Below are 26,208 nucleotides of genomic sequence, written 5' to 3' on the forward strand. Positions count from 1 at the left end.
GCTTAGAGTTCCAGTTATTTCTCTTTACCGACTGGACCCCTGTCTCAGCCTGGACTCAGCCCTTAACTTTCCCTTCAGGTGTTTTTAGCAATCTTCCTTCTTGGACTGGGAGGCAATGGAGAAGAGTCCTGAATGCCTTACTTCCCAGCCTTAAACAGAATGTACATAAGGCGGGAATCTTTTGTTTCCCACTCTGACCCCACCCCCCACCCCCTCTTAATGGAAAAACACTGAAAGCCCAAGATGGGGGTCTAGTACCAGGTGACACGATCACCTGACCCTGTAGTGTCAAAGCAGCAACCCGGGGAACTTCTCAGGAAGGCGGAAGATTAGTTTTATTAGTCGAAGTCTTCTTGTTCTTCCTAATGGCCCATTGAGGCTGATTGCCCACTCTCTGGTGGGCGTTTCCCCAAATACACACACAGTTGTAATTGTTACATGGTCAATATTCCTAATCTCAGATACAGAAATGATAGATGCGTATAAATTTGATAAATGCATTCAGTAAATCATAACCTTTCCAATGATACCTCATATGATCCATCTTGCATAAAACATATCTTAGTTATGCCATATTCATATCATAACAATATTTCTGTGAAGAATATGTGGTGCAATGTCTCAGATATAAATATCTAATAATGCAATGTGGGTGCTTGTCTTCCAGTTTCTGATTCTTTAGGGTCCCACTCACTGCAGCCTTTCTCCACATCCAAAAGGGCTAGAAACTTAGTTCCGTGCTCAAAGAGAGCGGCGGTTCTGCTGCCATCTCCTGATTCCAGCAGGTGAGGAACACAAACAAGGTCGCAAGACTGACAGTAAAGTTGCAAGAGTTGGCAACGCTGCACAGAGGCTCGGCAGCACTGCCTTAGGGCTGGGGCAGGGGGGACGGGGACCTGTGTACATACCTTTCTCCTGTCCCCCACTCTTCCTCTCCCCATGTGCCCAAGCTCAGCCGTAGGGAAAGGGCTAGGGTGGAGAGTGGTGTGAGAGAGGAGAGGAGAGGGGCAGCCACCAGGAGAGGGATCTTGGGTACTCAGCGGGGGAGTTGAAGGGGACTGAAATTGATACCAGTAAGATCAGTATCTCTGAGAAGTTCCCCTTATCCTGAAAACCAGTAAAAGCCAGTCACCTGAATGTTAGAAAGAGGCCCCTTGGAGGATCCCGGCAGACGCCCAGCCTCTTGCATTGCAGATGCCTGATTCATTAACAAACCTGAACCAGGCCCAGGTTTGTGCTTATTGCTGCCCACCAGATCTCACCCGGGCTTTAAAACCCCACCTCCAAAGAGCCAGCCCATATGGCTTTCAACATGGATCATCTCAGAGGAGTCATTTACTTCGGCAGCTTTTAAGTGAGGGGATGGAAAGGTTTAGATGAAGACGGCATCATAAAATAAGGTGCTCAGAACAGAGAGAGGCTATAAGTAGGAGACATATTTACGGAGAAGCCAGCACAGACAGCAAAGAAAGCTGCTCTGCAAAGAGAGTGAGCCGCACATGGACCAAAGCACTCAGTTCTACATTTGCAGACTCAGGTGCTAAGCCTAGGCCCCTGAATCCACAAATATGCACTTCAGTGCCTCACTCGCACCCTAGTTTGAAAATGGGGGCCTTTTCCTGCCCTCAGTTACCTCAGGACACGTTACTGAATGGCGTGGGGTTTTGGGAGTACAGCCTGAGGAGAATCGGACTCTGGGTGATGAAAATGGACCTTTTTTGTACAGTGGGTCTTCTGTGAAATTCCTAGAAGCAGGGGGCAGGGGCAAAGGGAAGATTCCAGACACCGCCTGTGAGCTGCAGAGTGAAGTAGTGTGTCTCGTGCTGTATTGTACAAGTGAGAATGCAAATCACCCCAGAACAGAGGAGGAGACAAAGACATTCCTCACAGTGATGTTAGCAAATGTTTAAAGCCAGAGCATAGATGGGCTTAGAGGCAGGACTTTCCCTAGCTTTCCACTATAGCCAAGACTTGGCCCTTTCAGATTTATGTAGGTGCAAGTCCTATTGTGGTGTATCAGAGCTATAGGGATGTCAGCGTTCATACTTCACCATCGCTGTGCGTCTACAATCTCCGTAGTGGTAGATGCCGTCTGTAACGTAGGACTTCATGGTTCCATTAGGCTGCTCAGAGTAGAACACCTGGAATTTCATGGCGCCGCATAGAGTCTCTGACGAGAGCTGGGTGAAGTTTGGAATTTTTGGCCTGTTGTTAATGTTGACCTCTCAACCATTGTTTTCATCCCAAATTGGGGTGAAAAGTTTGAAGTCTTTTGTGGAACAGATTCTGAAAAACAAGTGACTATGGAAAGCCCAGTAAAGCTTTCATGCCATTGGTGTATTATTCAGTACTCTGGAGGTGACTGACTCAAGCGCCCCACTGAGGTCGTAGCTGATATGAGAGATGGTGGATTCTCCATCTCTTGAAGTCTTTAAATTAAGCCTGGATGTCTTTCTAAAAAATGTGCTCTAGCTCAACCACAAGATATGGGCTTGATACAGAATTAGTGGGTGAAATTCTGTGACTTGTGTTATGCAGGGGTCAGGCTAGATAGCCACAGTGGTCTCTTCTCACCTCAGAATCTATGACTATCATGGTTCATTCATGTCTGAGATGCCAGGACTCAGCTAGAGTCTGGGAACAAGGTTGACCAGCTCTGGTTCGTTGCTTGCTGACTGTGCTCTTGTTTTGCAGTGATGAGCCTATTTGTATGTAATCCATACTCACAGGAGTCCTTGTCCCCTCCAGTAGCTAGACGATGTTTATGAAGCTGCTTCGGCCTCCACGGGAAAGGGCCTACTGCGATTTTAGGAAGTGCTTCAGTGAGTTACATGCCCAATCTGCTTCAGTGCCTCTGAAATCCCATTAGGCACCTCTCTGTATCTTTAGGTGCCGATATACCTCAGTAATTCTGGCGCCATGGTCCTTCGGTTCAAGCAGGTGAAGGTCATGCTGTTAGATCCAGAAGTCCAGGGTTGAATCGTTCATTCACAGGTGTCACTGCACATACAGATTGGATGCTATCCTATCTGGCTCATTTCTGTGAGTTTTAGAGCAAAATTAAACCATGGGAAAACTGGGTCCAATCAGATCCAAACCATTTGGATCTTCAGTGTCCCTGAACCCACAGAATCCAGGTCTGTGTGGATTAGTTTCCGTGACGTGGGCCTGGCTCTGCTGAGGAGCGGCACAGCGAGTGAAGAGAAGTATTATGTAAAACTCATTAATATTCATGCAGGTGCCAACGAGTGACATGTCAGCTCCCTAACACCATGATTAGCATTTTGCTTTTTGTCAGCAAACTGGAATTGATTTTTGGCTCACTTTTACCCTTTGAGGCAAATCCATGGTAATAAAGTCGTTCTTTTACAGCTTACCGAATGCGTGTGTGCATTAAAAAACCAACAGGTAACTGTTTCAAAGCAAAATGAGACCTCATGTAAGTGTCATGCTGTGGGAAGAGTTTTAGAATACCTACTTCTTTTAGTTGCTGATATTTCAGTGTGGATTAGTGGATAGAGCACAGGACTGGGACTCAGGAGACCTGGGTTCAAAGGAGACCTGGCTGTGCCACTGGCCTGCTGTATGACCTTGGGCAATCACGCCCCCTCTCTGTGACTCAGTTTCCCCATCTGTAAAATGGGGATAATGATAGTGACTTGTTTTGTAAAGTGCTTCGAGATCTACTGATAAAAAGCACTGTATCAGAGCTAGCTATGGGGATGATGATAATGGTAGTATCTGGATGGGGGCCCCCTAATGTTAAGGAATGTAAATCCATAGAATAAAGTGATAGTCCATGCCCCTACATGGTTAGAGTCCATGCATGTTGGGAAAGACAACGGGTGGAGAGAACCACGTCAGCTGGGCGTGAGAGGACACGGTAACCAGTGAGACAGTGTAGGCTAGCTTACTCAGCTTAGTGTCAAAGCACCCACGTGGTGTGTTACCTGTTACACGTGGCATGGGGCACTTGTGTCTCAAATTGTAACAACCCCCATGATTGGCACCCCAGTGGTGCTGCACACTGGGCAGACCCGCAGAACAAGGCAGGCCTGCCCCAAAGAGTTCACAATCTAAATTAAGCTATCACAAGAGACGGTGGGAGGAGGAACTGGGATAGCAGTAACAGGACCGTGTGATTACCTACGGGAGCCGTGTGCCTAGCTCAGTGGGGTGGAGTCGGTTGTTTCTTTTTACGAACTAGAAGCTGTTAAAATACACAAAGGAGGGAGCTGTCGAACAGCTGCACATCCCACTGTTTTCAGGCATCTCACATCTTCCGTACATGGTGTCTCCATTGCCTATTGCTAGTAGGGTTGCCCATTTTGGTTGGATGTATTCCTGGAGGTTTCATCACATGACATAATCTTTAATTCCTGGAGACTCCAGGACAATCCTGGCGAGTTGGGAACGTCTACTTGCTCATGAAGGAGGCGCACATTCTGGCGTTATTGTTTCCCTTGCAGTTGCATCCGGAGGGGGTCGGCCCTGCGTCAGGGAGACCCGGCTGCTCCCCTGAATAGTTTACATGTCCCACGAGCACTTTTCACACACCTCCACACCAGCAGCGGATCTGTCTGGTCTCTCTGTTCTTCCCTTGTCCCAGAGCTGGATGTCATGCCCTTAGAACAGTGCGGGACACCCTCTGCTGATCCCCTCTGCCTAACTCTCTGTCGGCAGCCTCGGGTCTGTCACGACACTTGGCCAATGGCAAACCCTCGAGTTATATTTATCTATAACACGCACTTTATCCCCATGTCCCAGGAGGCACATATACATGTTAAGGGCAACATGCGATTGCTGCCTGCTATCTAAGAAGGAAAAGTTCATCCCCCCGCAGAGAACCCCAAGCCACCTCGCCAGAAAAGAGGGCCTTGCCCTAGGGCTCAAAAAGCCAAATGACTCTGGCTCTGACGGACCATCTGGGGAAGCATCTTCCAGCCCTGGTGGCCCTTCCCTGAGAACCCCCTGCCACCAGCTCCTTATATCTAGGGCCTGTAGAGAGCTTGGTAAGTTTATGAATCAGATTCTATGGCAGGGCTGCCTGAAGTACCAGGGGACTGGAGTCGATGACCCAGGAGGCCCCTTTCAGTCCTGTTATGGTCTTATCCTGAGCACTGATGGGCTCAGCTCTGTGGAGGCTGTGGTTTTCTTGGGTAGTCAGGATCCAAGACAGCTTAACACCCTGACCGCACCCAGAAGCAAATAGGAAGATACCGGGGTTTTGGTTGAAGTGTCCTGCATTCTTCATCAGCTGGAGCTCCCAAATTGCTGTCAGGAGTAGCCCTGAGTAGGGGCAATGCAATAATCCAGCCTAGAAGTCATGGAGGCCTGGGTTATTGAGCCAAGCTCTGGAGCTGAGAGAAAGCTCCGGATGAATTTGGTTTAAGGAACGTCTTGAGGTTCATCAGCCAATGGTAAAAGGAGGCAGAATTTTTGTCACTGATGTCACTTGAATACTGTGGCATAAGGAAATAGTAAGCCTGGGTGAACCTGGTTCCACCACGGCTCTGAAAAGTTGCCTTAAGACCAGGAGTTTAATTGGCACTCGGCATATAAAAAATTCAGGGAATGCTTTTTTTTCTGAAGCCCGTTACATGTCTTCCTTGCCAGCATGTTCGGTAGGTACAGATGTGAGAAGGTGACTGCGCAGGGCTTGTGCAGAGGAAAGTCTTTGCTTTAGAATATGTGCTGTCAGATGTCCCCGACAGAATCTAGAGTAGCTTGGGCATGCTTAGTTCTGTATCTCCTTCCATTTTATTGACTCCCCTGACCACAGTCACAAAAGTCCAGATTAAAGCAACACTTGCAGAGCTGCAGATGAAAGAGGCCACAGGTGGCAGGTACTTCACAAACATTACTGGCTTCCTTGGACTTTGTGAGAGAGGTCGGGGAAATGTCCATTGTACAGAGAGATGCACTGAGGGTCAGGCAGGTAATAAGAGCTTCCTCAAGGTCTCACAGCAAATTGCAGACTGACCAGGAAATAAATCTCAGGATTCTGCAGAATCGGCTGCCTCCCATGCTAGGAAATGAATTCCTCCTCCAGTTCGGGGCTGAGCTGGGTCTTTGAGGCACTAGCCTATGTTGCAAGAGGGTGCAGATGTGTAATGCTTTTCTGGGAGCTCCCAGGAGTTCAGGCCACTGCCAGATTCCTTAAGAAGAGGCTTATTCCCGCCAACTCAACACCGGTGCAGAAGGCTGGGGACAAGGCCGTAGCCCTGCCTCATTTCTGTGCTCCCCGATGCCAAGGGCTGTCTGGGGCTGGTGATACAAAGGGGACAAAGATTCCACTTAAGCCCACCACCCTGCAGGCGGGAGGATGGCTGTGCAAGGAGCACTTCGCATCCATCCATCCAAGATGCATCCACAATACAGCTCATAGGAATTATCAGGGAGTGATTGTTTTGAGGGAGAGATTCCACCCTGCGCTTGAGGTTTTGTCTCAGTTTAAAGAGCTGCACACTGAAAACACCAGTCCTGGAAAAAGCCTCGGAAGAGTAAATACCTTGCAGCGCAGCTCAGTGTTCTCTCCCTGCTCCTCAGTGGCAGGCCCTTTCCGCTCTGATTGGAACCTGAGTGTTATACTTCGTGTTTTCAGAAACTCCCAATTTAAATTAATCAGGTACATGAAAATGCTCGGGCTGGCGGGGGATGCTCAGGGATGTGATCTCCAGCTTTCATCTCCTCTCGCTTTTAGTGCTGTTGCTCAGTGACTCTCAATTTGAAAAATGTTGGCTTAGCAGAAGTGGGCTTGTCACCTGTCCGAAGAGCCAATCTCCGACTTTCCGAGTCTCTCAAGCCTCTTCGCTGGGCATGGCGAAAAGCTTCATCACTAATACAGCAGCAGCATTTAAAATACAGAGAAGGATTCTGTCAGGGAATCACCAAGGTCAGGGAAGATTGGAGGACAGTCTCTATTGCTCCTCTTGCAGGGGAGCTGGTATTTAAGGATTACATTTGTATTCAAACATTCCACAACCCAGCAGGGAGACGTGCTGTAAGCTTCAGCCAGCCACAACCTGTTCTGCCCCTGCAGTCCGGAGTCTAGCGTCTCGCCTTCCAAGAAGGAGGAAGACCTTTGGTCTCTTCAGCCACGTCTGCATCCACCTCCTTTCCTTGCCAGCAACGGAGGATGGAATATACTTGAAGCTCATGATGATAAAGTCAAATTCAGAGACAGTGAATAGGGTCATCCAGAGTAGCTGGCCTAGATTTACAAATATCCATGGTCTTTTCAGCTATGGCATCCTTAACGAACGTGTTCAGTCTTGGGAGATATTGGGCCCCATTCTCCTCTTACTTCCACGAGTGCAAGCCAGGAGTCAAAACTCATCCGAGAGGAGAATCAGGCCCATCCATTCTGTATTCTAGAGCAGAGGTTCCCAAACTTTTCTTATTGTGTACCCCCTTCCAGTCCTACCAGCTCCCCGCGTACCCCATGCTTCTCAGCACTGATACTTTGTGTGTTCTGCTTAACACTACCTGTCTTGAGCCATCGGTCCATATTTCACGGTTACATCCAGATAGAGCTATAGTACGATCTATACAACGGAAAAAACCCCTAAGTTCTGAGCTCAGTTAAACTGGACAGTTGCTGGACAACTGAACCCGCGCTGTTCGGTGATCGGAGGTGAGGGCTCTGTGTATCTGTGTTCTCACTGGTACATCTTGAAGTAAATTAACTACTGTATTTTTATATAACAAATTCCCCCAGAGTTTTAAAGCTTCATCTGAGTAGCCTATATGGAAATGCAATAAATAAATTAATTAGTAAATAAAATCCTCCATTACCCTCCAGGGATGTCTCACATACCCCCACAGGAATCCCTGTCCTATAGGCACTAGGAGCCATGTTCACAAAGGTTAAATCCTCTCAGATCCACCTGATAGCCCTTGGCTTTGAGGTTCCGGTCTCTCTACAGGGGTGTGAATTTTGCCCAAATAAACCCTAAACTGCACACACACAATAACCTGCCTGTAGGGAGTTCATTGTCTCCCCAGAATTGTGTTGTAAGCAGAGGGGCGCTGTAGGAGAATGCGCTTGGCATTGGATATTTCCTGTCTGCTTCTCTAGTGCTGAACTTCCAAGGCCGCTGACCAATGTTTAACTCGAGCTGCCCTTTATGGTTTGGCAGGACCAAGTGTCCTGCTACGGCTGCTGCTTCCGTCACTGAGCCTCTGTTCCACCCTGGATCCTTCCCAGATTGTGTCCGCCAGGCCCCACTTTTCCTCTCCACTGGTACTCGCTGTACATTCCTCCTAACCACGAGGATCGATGTGGGAATCCCCTTTCCACTTTCCAACATGGCAAACCCTGCCTCCGCTTCTGCCGAGCGTCTCCTGGTTCTAGACCAGCATGGTTGCACTGCAGAAGACGGCAGGGTAGGATGGAGGGGCTGCAGGGGGAATGGAAATACAAGAATTATTTGAATTAGATGTGTAACATATTCTTAAATACGGGGGAGAGGGGGTCTACGTATGACAAGAGAAAATGTCTCAGTCATCTCATCTCTTGGACATCCAGCCAGTTCCTTGCCATTTGGTTGTGGTTGTTGCTCTGCATTAGGTTAAAGTAAGAATACGATGCTCCCAGTATCCAGATGGAGGAGAATGGGAGAGCAGCTGCTCAGGAACAGAGAGGTTCTCTTTCACATTTGGTTTGTGCAGGTGCCAGGGATTAGCTCATATTTCTTCATTCAGCAAAATCAGACAGGTTATCTCGTTTTTTAAAAGGGCGGTGGGTAGGGAGGGCTGTGTATTTAAACAGCTGATCGCCTTTTCCGTGTGGAAGTTATGCAACCTGCATTCCATTCCTGCCGCAGCAAGTGCTGTCCGTACATCCCGTTATGATGGTGCAGATACTCCAGAGCAAAATGGACAAGCAGGCGCAAATGGGTTCGGCTCCCCTTGTAATAAGAATATCGATCGCCTCACTTCAGTGTTGGCAGTAGCTGCAGTGCTAGTTTGTTCCCAGCTCGTATGTCTGAACTTCTGAGCATAGTCGCTTCAGACTGGAGAGCATCGCGCACCAGAGCATATTCTTCTTAAACATTGGCACGTACATGGATCTGAGGCTGTGCTAGCAAAGAGCTTTACTCTTAGCTGGTCAGATTTCAGAGTAGAGAAGCCAGTTGCAGATAACAGCACAGAACTTGCAGGAGGGTATCTGGGGGTGACTGGGAGGCTCCATACGTATAGGCTTGGTTCTTCAGCCCATTTCAGAGACTGATCCCAAACTCATTTCCTAACCTCACATCATTATTGCTTAAGAGCTGCTGCTGCTGGTTGCGTGTGAGTGTGTGGGGGAGGGAGGGGGGCTGGAGTTGTTACAGCCCAAATTACAGTGTAGCAGCTTATGCCATCAGTTCTGGAGGTTCCTGGTTCGCTCCACGGTGTGTCCCCCAAAGGGGTGACAGTCACACACACAGCAATATACGACTGCAGTATAAGGAAGGAAGTAGGCATGCAGAAAATTACTGCATGAAACTGATTTCTCCCATATGGAGCTTGGAGCTTTCCAGCGGAGTGGGGTTCTCTGGGCTGCCAGGTGGAAAGTGACCTTGGTTCTGTTGTTTGCTCACTTTATCATGACTGTAGAGTTCTCCCACTGGCATGTCCCCTTTTCATCTTGGCTCTAAATCCCTGTCCTTGTACGACATTCTGCATGCCCCTTCCCCTTGAAAGCTCGTCTCTCTCACCAACAGAAGTCCAATAAAAGATATGACCTCCCCGCCTAGTCTTTCTAATATCCTGGGACCGACCCCGCTGCATACTACCCCCTCGGTGAGATAAGAGAGGTAACCATGGGCAGACAGAAAAATAAGTCATTTTTATGCTCAACTAAATTGGAACCCAAAGAGGTTTAATTTCGAAGTGTTTTTTAAAACAACTGCACAATGCGACCTATATCTCAGAAACCTAGGGTAGTCGCGGAATTTCTGGGCTATTGATTTTGTATAAAATGATGACTCGGGTAGAGATATAATGTTTACCATTTCGCAGGATGGAAACGTTGCTACCGTGGAATAATAAGGGTCTTCATGTCCTTTAAAGATGAGAAGTAGAGAAGAAAGGATCAGAAGTGTGTGGGGGGGGAATAATCATTGTTATTTGAATGGTCGGGAAGCAGATGGCTTGATGCTACATTGCCCAAATTATGAGCTCGCCAGGTTCAGGGTCATTCAGAAATAGATCCCACTGCCCAGGAATCAGCATCCGGAGGCATCCGAGCAGAAAGGTACCTTAGTCCCCTGTGACCAATGTTAAGCTCTATAAAGAGGACTTTCATTGCGGGTCACTCCCAAAGGGGGTATTTTCAGATCTGACAAGCCCCAAATCTCCTTCCTTTCCTAGCTGCCCCCCAAATACACAGGGTGTGGTGGGAGCATTTCTCCAAAAAATCCAGTCAGCGCCCTTGTGATGTGCGAATACAGATGCATCTTCCCCAGTAGTGCAAGTGGAATCCATTTCTTACTGGTATGGGTGGGGGTGGGGGCCGCAGGGGAGCATGTGCCCTCCTCACGTGATCCTCCATGTCACTCCGCCAAGCCCGGGGCTGCCACGCTCTCCCCATCCCCATCCCATGATCCCCCCCCTTACCTGGGGAGGGGGGGCTCTGTCCTCCTCTGGCTGCGCCGGAGACTTCGGATCCACAGCAGCGAAAGGAACAGAACGTGGGGCCACTGGCCGGCCACGCCCGCAGCTCCTCCGGCGTGGCTGTCTGGCTCCCAGCCCCTCCACGCAGGGTCTCCTCCGTCTGTACAGCAGGCAGCCCCGCCAGAGGACCGGGCTGGTGGGCGAGGTTGGGGGCAGTGCAGCAGCTGCACTGGAGGAGCTGCCGATGTGGGGCTGCCTGGTGGCCCCACATTCTGCTCCTCCTGTGTCTTTACTGTATGCCGTGCCAGCTATAAATACCTTACTGGTGGACCGGACCAGACCGCCTTACTTGCACTGCTGATCTTCCCCTCCACACACTGGGCCCCTGGAGTTGTGAAGCTGCCAGCCATGACTCCAGTGCTCTCTCTCTCTGGTCACTAGTGACAAGAGATTCAGAAGTGCTCTGTGCACTGCAGGTCCAGCTGAATACACTTTTGAAAATGGTGCCATAGAGGTCTGTGTCCACCTGTCTACTTGCTTCCACGACTGGGATTTTCCAGGGCTTTTTTCTTAAGGAAAATCCCCAGCGCTTTGACTAGCCAGTCCTGACTTAAGATCGGGAACAACTTGCTGGCATGGACAACAACTGGACACGGACAATAAGTTTGCTCCCCAGCTTTTCAATCAGTCTCCTTTCATTGTTTTTTCCCCCTCAGTTAGAATTGGGGTATATTCTTAACTAGCAATAATCAGTGTATTTGTGTTCTGGTAGCCCCCACGATATGCATGGCACTCTGCACCATGGAGACTCAACCTGTCCCTTAGCCCCCCCTGAAATGCAGTTCCCACGGGTGTGAAACATGACAGCAGTTCCAGGGCATGCTGCGGCACTACGGAGCCGTTGGGACAGTAAGTAGAGAGGCAAGCCGTGTTATTATTGTTACAAAACATGTTTCAGTAGGGCCTAGAGGCGGACCAGGTCAGGGTCCCATTACCTGGACACGTTTTACATAGCAGAATGGAATGACACAGATTGAGAGCTTGGCCATCTCCCGTCTGCCTATGGCTGTTGACTGGTCAGTGTCTTCTCTAGTTGTAAACCACCCATGCAGTGAGTCTCCCAAGAGAAGTGGTGGAAACTATTCCAGGGTCTACTCATCCGAAAAGAGAGGTGCTGGAGAAACTGTGAGCCACTTCCAGCTCTTCCTTGGCTTTGGCTTGCTAGGCGACTCGTGTTGGAATGCCGTGGCAAGAACGACAGCGCACTTCATTCCTTTGCCTGCAGAGACCCCAGCCTACTGCTTGGAGCACATGGTGTTCAGAAGCTTGCCCCATTGATTAACGGATGGCAGATCAGGCTCTGACAAGCTCCAGTGAGGCTGAACGTTGTAGGCTCTCTGGCACATACGAGTGCGCATGCCGCAGACTCAAAAAGCTTTTTGTCTCTGAGAAGCCGCTGCCGCTGAAAACAGAGAATTCATTTCAGCATTTGTTGTACTTGTCACCACTTAACAATCTCATGTTATCTCCCAAAGCATTGGATTATACGGCTAGATCCGGAACGTAAGGCAGGAGCCAGGTTAGCGGCGTGGTTCTATGATTCCTGGCAAATGATACCCGGGGCTGGCGTGGTTTTTTGCAGTGGTCACTTCCATGGATGGACGTCTTCAAACGCAGCTTTGCTGAAGTGGCCAAGAGTGAAATTGTAGCTCATTAGTCAATTGTGTATCTTCCTAATTACATTCTGTCAGAATGTAACTTGGTTATGGTGGTAATTAGATGGATCACGGTCAGCCACGGGGCTTGGGCCGGCCACAAATGGGAAAAAAGCTCAGAGCTATCAGTGCAGAAAATCACTGTGGGACACGTGGTTTGGTCTGGTGCACATGTAAGGTTCCCTAGCACACTTAACGTAGTTCTGTATCAAACAGCACCATATTAAAGTGAACCCAAAGGGTCTCCATGGACCAATTAATGTGCAACACGTTCGTGTGCTTTAGAAATCACACCCCCGTAGAGCACATTACCTCACCGTGCAGGCAAACCCTAAGTAATTCCTGTATCAAACCCATAACTTCTGTTTGACTTAAAGCATGTTTTTATCTTGATTTAAAGACTGCAGTAAGATGGTCACAGTTACATGGTCATCTCTTTCTTCAAACACCAAGAAATACTATTTACAGAAAGATTCTAGTTTTTTACTCTCCTTCCCTACTAATGAGGGTGATAGCGTCAATGTTAACAGGAACAATCATAAACCACCATTCGTTCCGCTAAAGAAATACAGCCTGACTCGCTTAGAAATTCTTAGTGGGTCCTGCTGACTTCTCTTTGGTGCCCTGGACAGGCTCAAATCAGGATTCAGCATCCTACCCTCAGGATGTGGTAGTGATCCAGAGGTATTAGAAGATCACCTCTGCTATTAAACGTTATGGATAATTAGGAGGGATTGTGATGTCGTGAGCAAATGGGTTTCTGGTCTTGCTGTTTTATTTCGATTGTGGACGAGCAGAAACGAGAGCAGGCAGCAACACAAACCTTCTCTGGAGACATGCCTCCCTTTGCATGTGTTTGGTTTTGCTTGTATTTCCATGCCCGTACGGCCCTGACAGGGAAGCATGATCCACTCCCGGCTTGTCTCCAAGCAACGTTCTGAGATTCAAATAGACTCAGCAGCTGACCCTTTGTTAAATAAGGCTGTTTCTTGTGGTTCATGTTGGTACATGTCATGGGGGTGAATGTTTCTAAATTCATTGTGACCGTGGTGCTTCTCAGACTGCAAACGACTAAACTGCGCCAGGATGGCCGAGAGGTAACGTGACTGCGCCTAATCTCAATTAACCCCAGTGTAAATCAAGAGTAACTCTAATGTAAAAACTATGTGAGATGAGAATTGGGCCTGGGCTGTACATAGACCCAAGCTGCAAAATTTTGATCCGGATCCATATTTTTCCAACATGTTTGGATCCTGAATCTTACTTGGGGCCCAACTGGCGTATACACCTCACCACAGATCCCTTTAGGTTAGAAAATGAGGATTTTGCTGCATTTAAGTTAACAGGAGCCATACACGTGCACCTGACAACATAGTTTGGCCTTCAGATGTCTGCTCAATCACATGGTCTGTATCATCTATATTTCAAGACCACTATAAGAAGGTTCAATATTTCAGAAACATCCCATGTCAGCTCTGTTACAGTCTGGTCCCATGAGTGAACTAGCTCACATACCTGGGTAAACTAAAATCAAATAGAAGGAACACACACCACATTTGATTGTACGGCAAGTATCTTCTAATGAAAGAGGGCAGGTTTATGTACTACGTGGTACATGCTGCAATAAATAGATTCCAATAGGACAGTGGTTCTCAAACTGTGGGTCATGACCCCATGGGGTTGGGTAGTAATTTTTGTTGTCAGAAGGGAGGCATGGTGCCATTAAGTTTGAGAACTGCTGCAATAGGAGGAATCAGTCCTTAACTTTGGATTCCTTTGCTTGATGTATTTTGGGTCACATCATTTAAAGATACTTGCCCATAGTTTTCTGAATATCAGTAATGCAGGAATATGGTATGCTTGACTGTGCATCATGACAAGTAGAGTTACTATGTTATTTTACTCTATCTCCAGAGTGACTATTTTATCTTGTATTGGAAATTGCAGTCATTAGTTAGCCTCTGGTCAGGATCAGATGCCAAAGCTAATCTGAATTCTCTGGGAAGGTGTGCAATAGAGTGAAAAATCCCAACATTGCCACTATTGCAAAATGCTTTGATTCACCCAGCAGGTTCCATCTGCCTGCTTCCTGACAAGCCGAGACCCAGCCAGCATGGGTCGTTTGATGTCATACACTAGAACTGTCTGAGATGTGCTGCAGGAAGATGTGGGTCTATGCAATATGCCCTTGTGTATATTCGGTGTCCATGTGTGCTAAGTCACGGGGAAATTGTGCTGTAAGGAGGGAAGGCTAAGGCAGTTTCACATCACGTACACATCGAAGCTAATAATGAATAGAGTCAAGCCTGCAGCCTTAGGCTGTGGGTTTTGTCAGGTCTCACAAACTAAGCAGGGTCAGGCGTGACCATATTTGGATGGGAGACCATCAGAGAAAAAGCAGCTGCCCACTAACGTGGAGATAGAAATCCCCAGAAGCAACCCAAAGGAATGAGGACGTCTCTGCTATTCCAGAAAACCACATTCTCCCCCCCTAAAAACATCGGCCACTGGGGAGGAGCCGTTCATCACATTAAATATCTGATCTTTCCTCAGCACACAGTTCTCATACAGGGGTTGTTCGTATGCAGTAAGAACTCCAGAAAATCCCAATATGGGATTCCATTTCAAACTCTGGGTCCAGACCGTCTTGCTCAGGGTCACACAGCAAGTCCGGGATAGAGCCAGGAACTAAACCCAACTCTTTTAAGTGCCTGAACCACAAGACCCCGTTGGCCATGAAGGTCTCTGCACCCTATGGCATAGATACTGACTGGTTTCACTTTGGCCTTCCGATTGACTATCCAGTCTGCATTTTAATTTAGAAAGTACAGAATTAAACCAGCCTTTCCTTTCTCTCCTGTTGGACGCTGCAGCAGCTGTGCAGAGAAGCACGCCAAAGGGAGGGTAAAAACCCAAAGCCTGCCGGCTGTCAGACTTTGTAACATTTCTTTTTTGGTTCTAAGACCTTGGCTGTCCAATACAAGCACCACCTGGCCTTGCCTGATGCTTTGGACCAAAAGGCCTGCAGCTAACTGGTCAGCTGTGGCCAGTCTGTCAGTGAGTTGTCAAAACATTAATGATCTAGGACCGTGTATTTCAGGATGAAAGTTTTAGCAGCAAGGAAATTGGATATCCAGCCCTGGCCGTGACAGCTTTGAAATTGGGATTAAGGCAAGGGAGATCTTTTCAGCGCTAGAAGAGATAGAGAGTGTGTCAGTGACGGTTTGTCTCCACTAAACCCTATAGTTTGAATTTAAGAGTCAAAGCAAAGCGGCTATCTCGGTACATCAGACGCTTATGGCTGTAATAGGCCTCTTGAGCTCCTGGGCAGGTACTGTTCTCTTCTGCCCAGGTGACATGTTGCTTCAAAAGTTAGACTACACCGAAAACTGTGTGCGAGTCCTCACCCTCCTTCTTGCCAGCTCGGTGTGACTGTATCTCTGGAAGCAAAGACGAACACATGTTGTCTACATGCTATTCCTACCTCTCGTTGGGCACGGATGGTGCCCATCATGATATTTTGGGGGCTATCCTAATTTCATTGGGGTGTCCCTCTGACCTGTGCGCGGTGTTTGTGGGAGAGGAAGGAATTGAAATCACTTTCAGGGCCAGTGAAACGTCGTCACACTGTGTGACAGCATAGCCAGGATAGGGTTGTAACAGCTGAATAAATCAGAGTGTTGCCACTGTGTTCAGTGAGAAGTGGATCAGGGCCTTCTTGAGGGATGTCTTACACAGCGGTCACAACGGTAAATCCATCTCCTGGAGAGCTAGAACGCCCTCTGGGTTATCAGTGTAAACTGACAACTACATTTAAGGGGGGAAGCGTAGCCTTGTGACTAAGAGGCTAGTCCAAGATGCTGGAGGTCTGGGTTCAGTGCGCACCTCTGCCACAGTCTTAGGCAAGTCACTTCATTTCTCTGTGCTCAGATTTTCTGCCTGTAAAATAGGGAAATGAGCAGTCCCTTTGTCCCTCCACTGTGACAGTCGGCCTGTTTATAATGCACATTCTCTGGGGCCGGGACCATCTCTTTCTATGTGTACATCCAGCACCCTGTGCAATGGGGCCTGAATCTCAGTTGCAGCCTCTAGGGCAATACAGCAATATCAATACTATTGTGAATGCCAGGTTCTATGAACTGTTATTCATTGATATCTATATCGGAGCAGTGCCAAGAAGTCCCAGGCTGGTTCGGTGGCCCCCTGTGCTTAGCACTGAACAGACTAGGAAGTCCCTGACCCACAGAGATACAAAATAAAATAATCTGCTCTCACCTCATTTTTAGGGTTTCTGCATGATTACATTTCCTCGGTGTCCACTGCAGCCTGGGAGGTAAGGTTCTGTTTCCCCTGATTTAAGAATCTCCATTTTAACCGTCACACAACTGCATCTTGTTTTCCCCTCCTGCCGCAGCCTGGTAATCAATGGCTCTGAGTGCAGAGAGGAGTTTCCGGCTAGTCCTTCAGAGTAAGAGCTGTTTATAGCATCGTTACCCATTTCAGACACTTGCTCAGATAACCAGAATGCAGCAGAGGCAAGGGCTGTGTTGGGATTCTCAGATAAGGAATTGAAAACCAGAATCTGTGCTGGAATCTGCCCATGCCCAAATGATCATTAAAGCGGTTGTGGTGGTTGCATTGTTAGATTTCTCATTTCCTGAGAGGCAATTGCTTTCGTAAAGCATAGCACTGAATTCTGTAGGGAAGTTAAGTTAGAATGAGACCAGAGCTCCAGTTCTTAATGTCTTCCAACTGCCTAGAGGGATTAAAATCTGGACTTTTATTTGAATCCCAAGTTTATGTTGCATAAAGGGGACAAACCAGCCCCTTAAATCCAAACATACTCTGAGTTTCGGGGCTCTCGGAGACAAAATCTGGACCTGATCCTGGATCTTAATTTTGGGCCATCTTTAGTGGGAAAGGAAGCAAAGGATCAAATATTTCATTTGCAAACTCTCTGGGTTAGTGTGTTTGCCGCCATATTGCCGGCTATGCTGTCAGCTCAGAACTAATGCCATACGTAAAGCCACTCTGCTGTCAGTCTCAAATCCCACAGTCTGTTAGCTCCCCAGGCCTTTCGCCTGCCTTTAACTTAACCCGTGTGCGTGCATGTGCGTGCCTGGGTGCGTGCACGAACAGCCATTGCTGGCCATGGAAGCATGGAAGTGAGCAGTTCGGCTGCAGGAGAGGAGTTAAAGCATGCAGCCTTCGTGTCTGCTTTTGTTAAACTGGAGGCTACGTGAGTGTCAGGATTGTAACATGTACAGCCCCTCTGAGGTCAGCGCTGATCAGGCAGGTTTGGGCTCTTTTTCTCCGTCAAGCAATTTAAAAAATGCACATGATGACAGTATTAGTGACAATGGTCAGGTCAGAAGTTAGAAGCAAGATCCATTAGTAAGATGCTCTGGTATCGAGAGATCCTGGCTCCTGAAAACTCAGATGAGTTCTTGGAGGAGAGGAAGGTGATCAGGAACAGTCAACATGGATTCACCAATGGCAAGTCATGCCTGACCAATCTGATTGCCTTCTGTGATGAGACAACTGGCTCTGTGGATATGGGGAAAGCGGTGGATGTGATATATCTTGACTTTAGCAAAGCTTTTGATGTGCTCTCCCACAGTATTCTTGCCAGCAAGTTAAAGAAGTATGGATTGGATGAATGGACGATAAGGTGGATAGAAAGCTGGCTAGATCGTCATGCTCAGTGGGTAGTGATCAACAGCTCGATGTCTAGTTGGCAGCCGGTATCAAACGGAGTGCCCCAGGGGTCGGTCCGGGGGCTGGTTTTGTTCAACATCTTTATTAATGATCTGGATGATAGGATGGATTGCACCCTCAGCAAGTTTGCAGATTTCACTAAGCTGGGGGGAGAGGTAGATAAGCTGGAGGGTAGGAATAGGGTCAAGAGTGACCAAGACAAATTGGATGATTGGGCCAAAATAAATCTGATGCAGTTCAACAAGGACAACTGCAGAGTCCTGCACTTAGGACGGAAGAATCCCATGCACCACTACAGGCTGGGGACTGACTGGCTAAGCAGTAGTTCTGTAGAAAAGGACCTGGGAATTACAGTGGACAAGAAGCTGGATATGAGTCAGCAGTGTGCCCTCGTTGCCAAGAAGGCCAACGGCATATTGGGCTGTATTAGTAGGAGCATTGCCAGCAGATTGAGGGAAGTGATTATTCCCCTCTATTTGGCACTGTGAGGCCACATCTGGGCCCCCCACTACAGAAAGGATGTGGACAAATTCGAGAGAGTCCAGCGGAGGGCAACGGAAATGATCAGGGGGCTGGGGAACATAATTTTTGAGGAGAGGCTGAGGAAACTGGGCTTGTTTAGTCTGCAGAAGAGAAGAGTGAGAGGGGATTTGATAGCAGCCTTCAACTACCTGAAGGGGGGTTACAAAGAGGATGGAGCTTGGCTGTTCTCAGTGGTGGCAGATGACAGAACAAGGAGCAATGGTCTCAAATTGCAGTGGGGGAGGTCTCGGTTGGATATTAGGAAACACTATTTCACTAGGAAGGTGGTGAAGCACTGGAATGGGTTCCCTAGGGAGGTGGTGGAATCTGCATCCTTAGAGGGTTTTAAGGCCCGGCTTGACAAAGCCCTGGCTGGGATGATTCAGTTGGGGTTGGTCCTGCTTTGAGCAGGGGGTTGGACTAGGTGATCTCCTGAGGTCTCTTGCAACCCTAATTTTCTATGATTCTATGATTCTTGCCCAGGTGTGGAGTCCTATGGAAGTCAATGGGAGTGTTCAAGTCATTGAAGTCAATGGGGGTACTTGTCTGGCATAATTCTCCATGGGACTACCCCAGTTTTCCTGAGTGGGATTACTCATGTGAGCAAGACCTACTTGCATGAGTAAAGATCCATTTCCCTTCATCAGGGTATGCAGGACCAAACCATAAATTACACATCCTTTTGGGTCGGAACCAAGTCTGTATTCTATCCACAGAGCACCGCACATGGTGATGACGTTAAATGATATTAATGCTATCTATGTACTCAACCTGGTCAACATTTAGCGTGGCTTTCATGGAAGTCAGTGGGAGACTTGACATGGTCTGTAACTGGAGAAAAATCCCTGTGAAATAAAGACTGTCCTGCAAATCCATCCTTTCTTTTTGGGTGGAGAAGTGTTTATGGAAACATGGCAAAGGTGCTTCCATAATGTCTAGTGCCACCTCCGTAAGCTCAGCAAAATGCAGCTCTTATGAGCGTAGACAATGCTAAAAATGAAGATGTTTACTAGGATTCCTAGTCGTTACTTCAGATGAATACACGTGGGAAAGACTCAGTATGTAACGAAAGTATAAAAAATGTGAACTACATTCTGAGCTGGTATAAATCGTCGTCCTGCCACTGACTGCAGTGCAGCTTTGCTGATTGACACCCGCTGAGGGTCTGGCCCAAGTCTTGTTCCATAAGTAAAGAGAAGCCCATAAATACTCTGAACAAAGCAAAAACATTATTCCAGCATTAAATTATTGAGCTATTTCAGTGCACATAATTCAGATCCTTCCCTAAACAATGCCATATATTACTCGCAGAATGGCTGCATTCTTTTACTGATGCTAATTTCAGCGACTGATTTCACGAAGCCATTTGTTTCTCCTTTCCATGTACATTGCAGGGAGAACTTTATTACAAAAAGATCTCTCTCTATTTGGTGATTTCAGAAATATTAGGAATGGGAGCTTGATCCTGAGAGGTTCTGATCATGTGGGGCTGGATCCAACAGCCAGCAAAATCCATGGAAAGACGCCCATTGTTGTGAGTGGGCATTGCATTGGGCACCCTGCTGTTGTTCCTGCTACTGTGAGTGGCATTGCAGCTGGCTCTGCACCGGCCAGGATTAGGCCCAAACGGAGAGCCTCTGCAGCTAAGCCATCAGTGAATGTGTCTGCTCCAAGTGCATTACTGATGAATGAAGGGAAGGAAAAGGAAGAGCAATTTAGCAAAACTCCTTAAGAGGCCTCCTGCCCCAGACTTCAGTTCAGGTGGACACAGCACGCCGAATACCGGTCCTGACTGCCTCCTGCGAAGCCCGGAGAGTCAAGGGCACTCGGGGCCTTGCAGGGTCAGGGGTAACACTGCATTTGTGCTGTAAGCAGCAGCCCCCACTGTCCGACGTTGTGGCATTGTTATGCCAGCGCTGTTGGAGTGTGACACCTGCTTTGCCCTGCCATTATGCTCTCCATGCGGAACGATCGCTCAGTGATTAGACTGCAGCCGCTCAGCCCCACAGCACTTCCCTTCTGTGATGGTGTCGAAGCACAAGTGGTTGTGGTGCCTTCCCAGATGCTGCTTCCCAGCGGTTCCGGAGCTGCCGTGCATACGGCTGCGTCCCTCTGCAGTCCCCGTGCAGCCCAGCCGCACTGCTCATTCACAGAACATTATAGTCATTTCTCAGGGAGCAGTGTCACAGCCACAGAGCCCTGTCATCGCTTCCCAGGCAGCTGGCGGTTAAACGAAATGTAGCTAATCCCTGGGAGAGTGCAAGTGGCCCAGACAGATTCCTGTGTTGTTTTTGGTGAGTGTGCATGCCTCAACGGACTAGAGATTGATCCGTCTCCCTAATCTAATCTTCCACAAACATCTGGGTGGCCATGTAGATAGGCATTTTTCAAAGGAAATGGAGTTAGCACAAATCAGATCAAAATTTATTTTTTAAATAGCAAATCTACTCGCTCTTTTTTAGTGGAGTTTGCAGTTCTCCTAGGGCAGAGGTTCTCAAACTGGGGGGAGCGGAATGTGTTCTGGGGGGGAGGTGAGGGAAGCTTTAGGGAAAAAAATATACTGCCCCCATTTTACCCACAGCAATGAATTACTAGCAAGCTGATTCCTCCAGAAGTATCAGGTCCTCTGATGGCGCTGGGCGTCTGACTTTAAATAACGCTGGGCATTTTGACAGATTTCTGTTAAGCTTGCATAGCATTACACAAAGTCATTGCCATCTGTACGATAACCCATTTGCTACAACGCCGTGTGCACTTTTAATTTTAAGCATGGATCACAATCGCAGTTTTGCTTTTGCTCTTATTACCGTGGATCGTTGGCAGGAAAAAAAAAAACCTCAAGTGAAAAACAAAGAAGCCGAAACTGATTCGAGTGCAGCACCGCCCCCATGTATATCAGTATATGTACTTGTGTGGTGGGGGGTCGGGCCCCTAAACTACTCCAGACACCAGAAGGAGGGGCGATCAAATAAGTTGGAGGACCACCGTCCTAGGGGAATTGGACTGTGATACAGAACTTTGCACTCCTAGGTCTCAGGTTCTAATCCCGCCCAAGTGGGCTGAGATCGGAAAATCAGTCGTAGAGCTAGCTAGTCAGACAGCGCGAAGTATTTTTCATGGGAAAACTTCATAAATTTCAATTTAAAAAAAATTCTTTGAACTGTTTTTGGTTTTATTATCGAAATCACAAGCTGCAAAGAATTCAGGTTTTGCAAATGGTTTTCAGTAAGAAATGTCACTGTTCAAAAACCAAAAACATTTCACCAAACTTTTTTTGACTGTTTTTGTCCTTCCCCCTCCCCCAAAAAATCTGCAAAATTTCGCCCCCTTGAAATCTTTTTGCAAAAATATTTATTTTTCTTGAAAAGCTGGTTTTTGTCCACAAAAATGATTCAACAAACTCTATTTTTTGTTAACCAGGTGTAATCTTTAAGATGTGCTGACGGTTCGGGGGCCAGTGTGAATGGGTTGTGGGAGTCTGTGGAGTCACGGCAGGGAATGAATTCATGAATAAAAAACACCCCAAGAGTCAGAAGACGAAAGCTGAACCCTCCCTTCCGGACTCGTCCCCACCTTGCTCCCTGTATTGTTGTTGTCACCTGAACAGAAGGGATGTAAGCCGCTGACTCAGGAGTGTTTATTTCCCATTTTGAAGCGGTGTAAATGGCTGTACCAAATGCAAGAATAAAACTGATGACTGTTGGGATGGAACCTGGAACCTCTGAGGCTTCATGTAGGAGTTTCTACTGTAGGGGTGGGCAAACTACAGCCCGGGGGCCACATCTGGCCCTTCAGACATTTTAATCTGGCCCTCAAGCTCCTGCCGGGAGCGGGCTCCGGGGAGTGGGCTCCAGGGCTTGCCCCACTCCATGTGTGTCGTGGCTCTGCATGGCTCCCAGAAGCAGCAGCATGTCCCCCCTCCAGCTCCTACACATAGGGGCAGCCAGGGGGCTCTGCACACTGCCCCCGCCCCAAGCGCTGCCCCCACAGCTCCCATTGGCCGGCAACTGCTGCCAATGGGAGCTACAGGGGCGGTGTCTGCGGATGGGGCAGTGCGCACAAACGCTTGGTCGTGCCTTCACATAGGAGCTGGAGTGGGGACATGCCGCTGCTTCCAGGAGCTGCTTGAGGTAAGCACCGCCTGGAGCCTGCACCCCTGACTCACTCCAGCGCCCCAACCCCCTGCCCCAGCCCTGATTCCCCTCCCGCCCTCGGAATCCCTCAGTCCCACACTCCTGCACCCCAGAGCCCGCACCCCCAGCTGGAGCCCTCACCCCCCCCCACACCCACACCCCAACCCCCTGCCCCAGCCCGGAGCCCCCTCCCTCACCCTGAACTCCTCATTTCTGGCCCCACCCCAGAGCCCGCACCCCCAGCCAGAGCCCTCACCCCCTCCCACACCCCAGCCCCAATTTCCTGAGCATTCATGGCCCACCACACAATTTCCATATCAAGATGTTTGCCCACCAAAAAGTTTGCCCACCACAGCTCTACTGCATGAGCTAAAAGCCACATGGCTCGTAGCCAATGCTGTGGCAGATTCCTCAACCTCTAGCTGGGCTAGAGGGGGACAGGGGGCCACACCAAGCAGGCAGGGGTCACACAGGGTAGGGCAAATCAGGTGCTGAAGAGCCATGGAGACTCTCTGTTATCCCTCGAAGAGGAGGACTGAGACACAGGGGGAGGATGGTGTGGGGAACCAGTGCTGCTGGCGCATTGAGAGAGGACTTTGCCTCCAGGGAGGCCCACCTGGCACATTTCACCAGCACTAACTTGACTTTAAAAAAGGCCACCCCACCCCCAGCTTTTCCATCTCTGCCCAGTAGCGTACTGCATTTCTGAAATCAAGAAGAAAAACAAACCCCGAAATTGCCAGATAGTTCAGTCCGTGCCATATTTGTGGTAAGAACTAGCCTATTAGTGTGAAACCATTTAAGTACATCTGCGGTTATTCCCTTTCTCTGCAGCTCTAGTCAGATTGAGATAAGTGAAACAACAGTTCCTTGCTTGAGTTAATATAATTAACTTTGCCAGTAAAGCTGGTAGAGGATCTGCTGGTATTATCTTAATAGCCTTCCCCTGCTTTGTAGCACTCAAGAGTATTAGTAAAATTAGCAGCTAAAAGTAATACACATCATAGACTACTCCCAGAGTTGAGATGAAATAACCAGCCTGTGTCAAGTTTGTTAGGACATCTATTGAACAAGTAGGGTGGACAGCTTCAATCACCTCTTATCAGCATCCTCAAAGACATCAGCTAATGGCCCCACCAGAAACATTATGCCATAACATAGATGTGCTTTTCAAACACTCAAGGGCGTGACATTTACCACCACCACCAAGCAGAAGAAACTGATTCTGTCTGTCCCTGACAGGACACGCTGCCATGCTTGGAAAAGTGACTTAAATCCCATTTGTTGTTACATGTGGTAGTGACAGGGGGATACCAAAAACACTCTCTACATCTTATGATCACTTTCCGTTCTCCCAGAGGAGTCTTTGATATCAGTTGCACCTGGTGTTATTCCAGATTTACACAGGTGTGAGTGACTTCAGACTCTGGTCCCACACGTGGTCAATAACTGGAAAAGTAACTGTAAAAATGGACCCTTTTCCCCAACATATCTACATCCTTTGCATCTTCAAGTCAGATTTGTTCACTGAGCAGCCTAAAGCAAAGGGTTGTGTTCCTACCCTTGCAGAGCCAGTGCCTTTTGGGGAGATGAGCTGGATGTTGGGCTGCCTTATTTACTGTCAACAAAGGCATCAGCTAAATTCCAGGTGCAGGATCTGTATTGCTAGTGACAACCTCTGAGGTAGAAAGAGCCCAGCTGATTTCAAGATCCCAGGATGCGCTGGCAGAAGTGGCAGATGGAGTGAAACCTCTTTGTCCTTTAACAGAAACTGAGCCCATTTTGTAAGGAATCAGTGAAAGAGGATAAATATGGAATTCCATGTTGCGATTCCTGCAGGGTTATTTGGCTGCCTTACAATCTTCCTTTACATTTTTTAAATGGTTTGCTTTTAGAGGAGAACGGTTTGTTTTATCAGCGTGTGAATGCAAGGGACAAATCCACTCTGATTTAGGTTATAAGTTCCTTAGGGCCAGGGCCATTTCTGTTCTATGTTTGTACTGTACTTAGCACCATGAGGCCCTGACCTCCAATGGCTACCACAATAGAAATAAATAATAATAATAATTGCATTATCTAAATACAACCTATCTATCTGATCTCTGGTATTGCTAAGAGTCTGGCCCCTTGGTGTCTAAGCATTGCTGACTACAAACCGAGCCATAAGCCTATAAAGGGAGAGGAGCCCTGTACCCCAATTTTTAGATGGTGAAACTGAGGCACACAGCGGGGAAATGACTTGCCCAATGTCACATAGCAAATGATTTCTCCAAGGTGACATCTGGACTAAACCCTGGTACCCTCACTCCCAGTCTAACTGTGAGACCACAAAGATTGAGGCAGACCATGACAGGAGTTTCAGGGGATAATAATGCTTCCCCGCCTTGGTAAGGGACTTTGAGATCTTAGGGGGGTGAGCACTGGGGAAGTAGAATGTCTCTCTTCTTTGTTAGTGTGTGTGGCCCAGCCCTCAACTCTCACAGATCTCAGAGCACAGACTAGGACACTGCGGAGTTGAGGGGAAAAGCACCAGTGTAAGAGGCCTGTGTCTCCACCCCACGTAAGCTGTGTACTCCAAGACGGGACAATGGCTGGGTGTTTGTGACTGCCCCTCACAGCAGTGACTGCAGAGAACCGATATCGGGAGATTGCCTGAAACACTGATAACTGGTAAACTGCCTCGTATACCTTTCTAAAGGCCTGGGAAAGGCCATTGCATCCCCTCCTCTCACCGTCGGAAATGCTGATTTTTAAGGAAACCAGAGAGATGCCATCGGACATGGCCAAACAACCCATTCATTTGGGTTGGTTTTTTTGGTTTTCAGTCTGGGCAGTGCTAATGATTGGTGTCGACTTCACTGCATGCAGCCAGGAACTGGACATTTTCTCCTGCTCTTTATCTTCTCTGGCTTCAAGGCTGACGGCCCATGCAGGTCTGTTGCACATCAGATTTATTGCCATACCAGCAATAGTTTATATAACCCCCCAAAAACACTTGGGGATCAGTGCTATAACCCAGAGTGGTACTGAAAGCTCAAAAGGCTCCCTTTGAACTGTGGTGTGTAGAGGGCATGTTGGCAGCGTAGCTTGCGGGTTTGGAGGGGCTGTCGCAGGAGCAGGGATCGAATGCTGTCTCTTCCTGGTCATTTTCACTTCTTGGTCAGGAATGAGCCCAGCCCTGTTGAAACTGGGCTCGTGGTTACACTTTAAAACAAATTTTCATCTACCTGTTTTTTTTTCTTATTCAAACGTTTCCAGGCTTTGTGCCCTCACCTCCTTATGCCCCGCTTTTTAATAGATAAAATGCAATTTGTGGCTTAAACCCCCACCTCTTATCATCCCTTGCACACCTTCCCTTCACAGCTGCCTTTTGCCAGAAGGTGGACTCTGCGTTTGTTTAATGAGATCGCTGTTTCTGCTGCTGGCAACCGCACGCTCGCAGACCTTGTTGGGGAGGCCAGGCAGGGGCTGTGCCCCAGAAAAGGCAACCACAACAGGAGAGAAGTGACGGAGCCATG

General features: G+C 48.1%; 1 protein-coding gene across 3 annotated transcripts in view; it reads left to right on the plus strand.

Annotated features, from left to right (window-relative positions):
* The window catches only part of FGF12 (fibroblast growth factor 12), a 271,894-nt gene that overhangs the window by 235,671 nt on the left and 10,015 nt on the right, over positions 1-26,208 (plus strand). The window lies entirely within an intron of this gene.

This window comes from Natator depressus, chromosome 9 (assembly GCF_965152275.1).
Source record: "Natator depressus isolate rNatDep1 chromosome 9, rNatDep2.hap1, whole genome shotgun sequence".
In the NCBI taxonomy this organism is placed as follows: Eukaryota; Metazoa; Chordata; order Testudines; family Cheloniidae; genus Natator; species Natator depressus.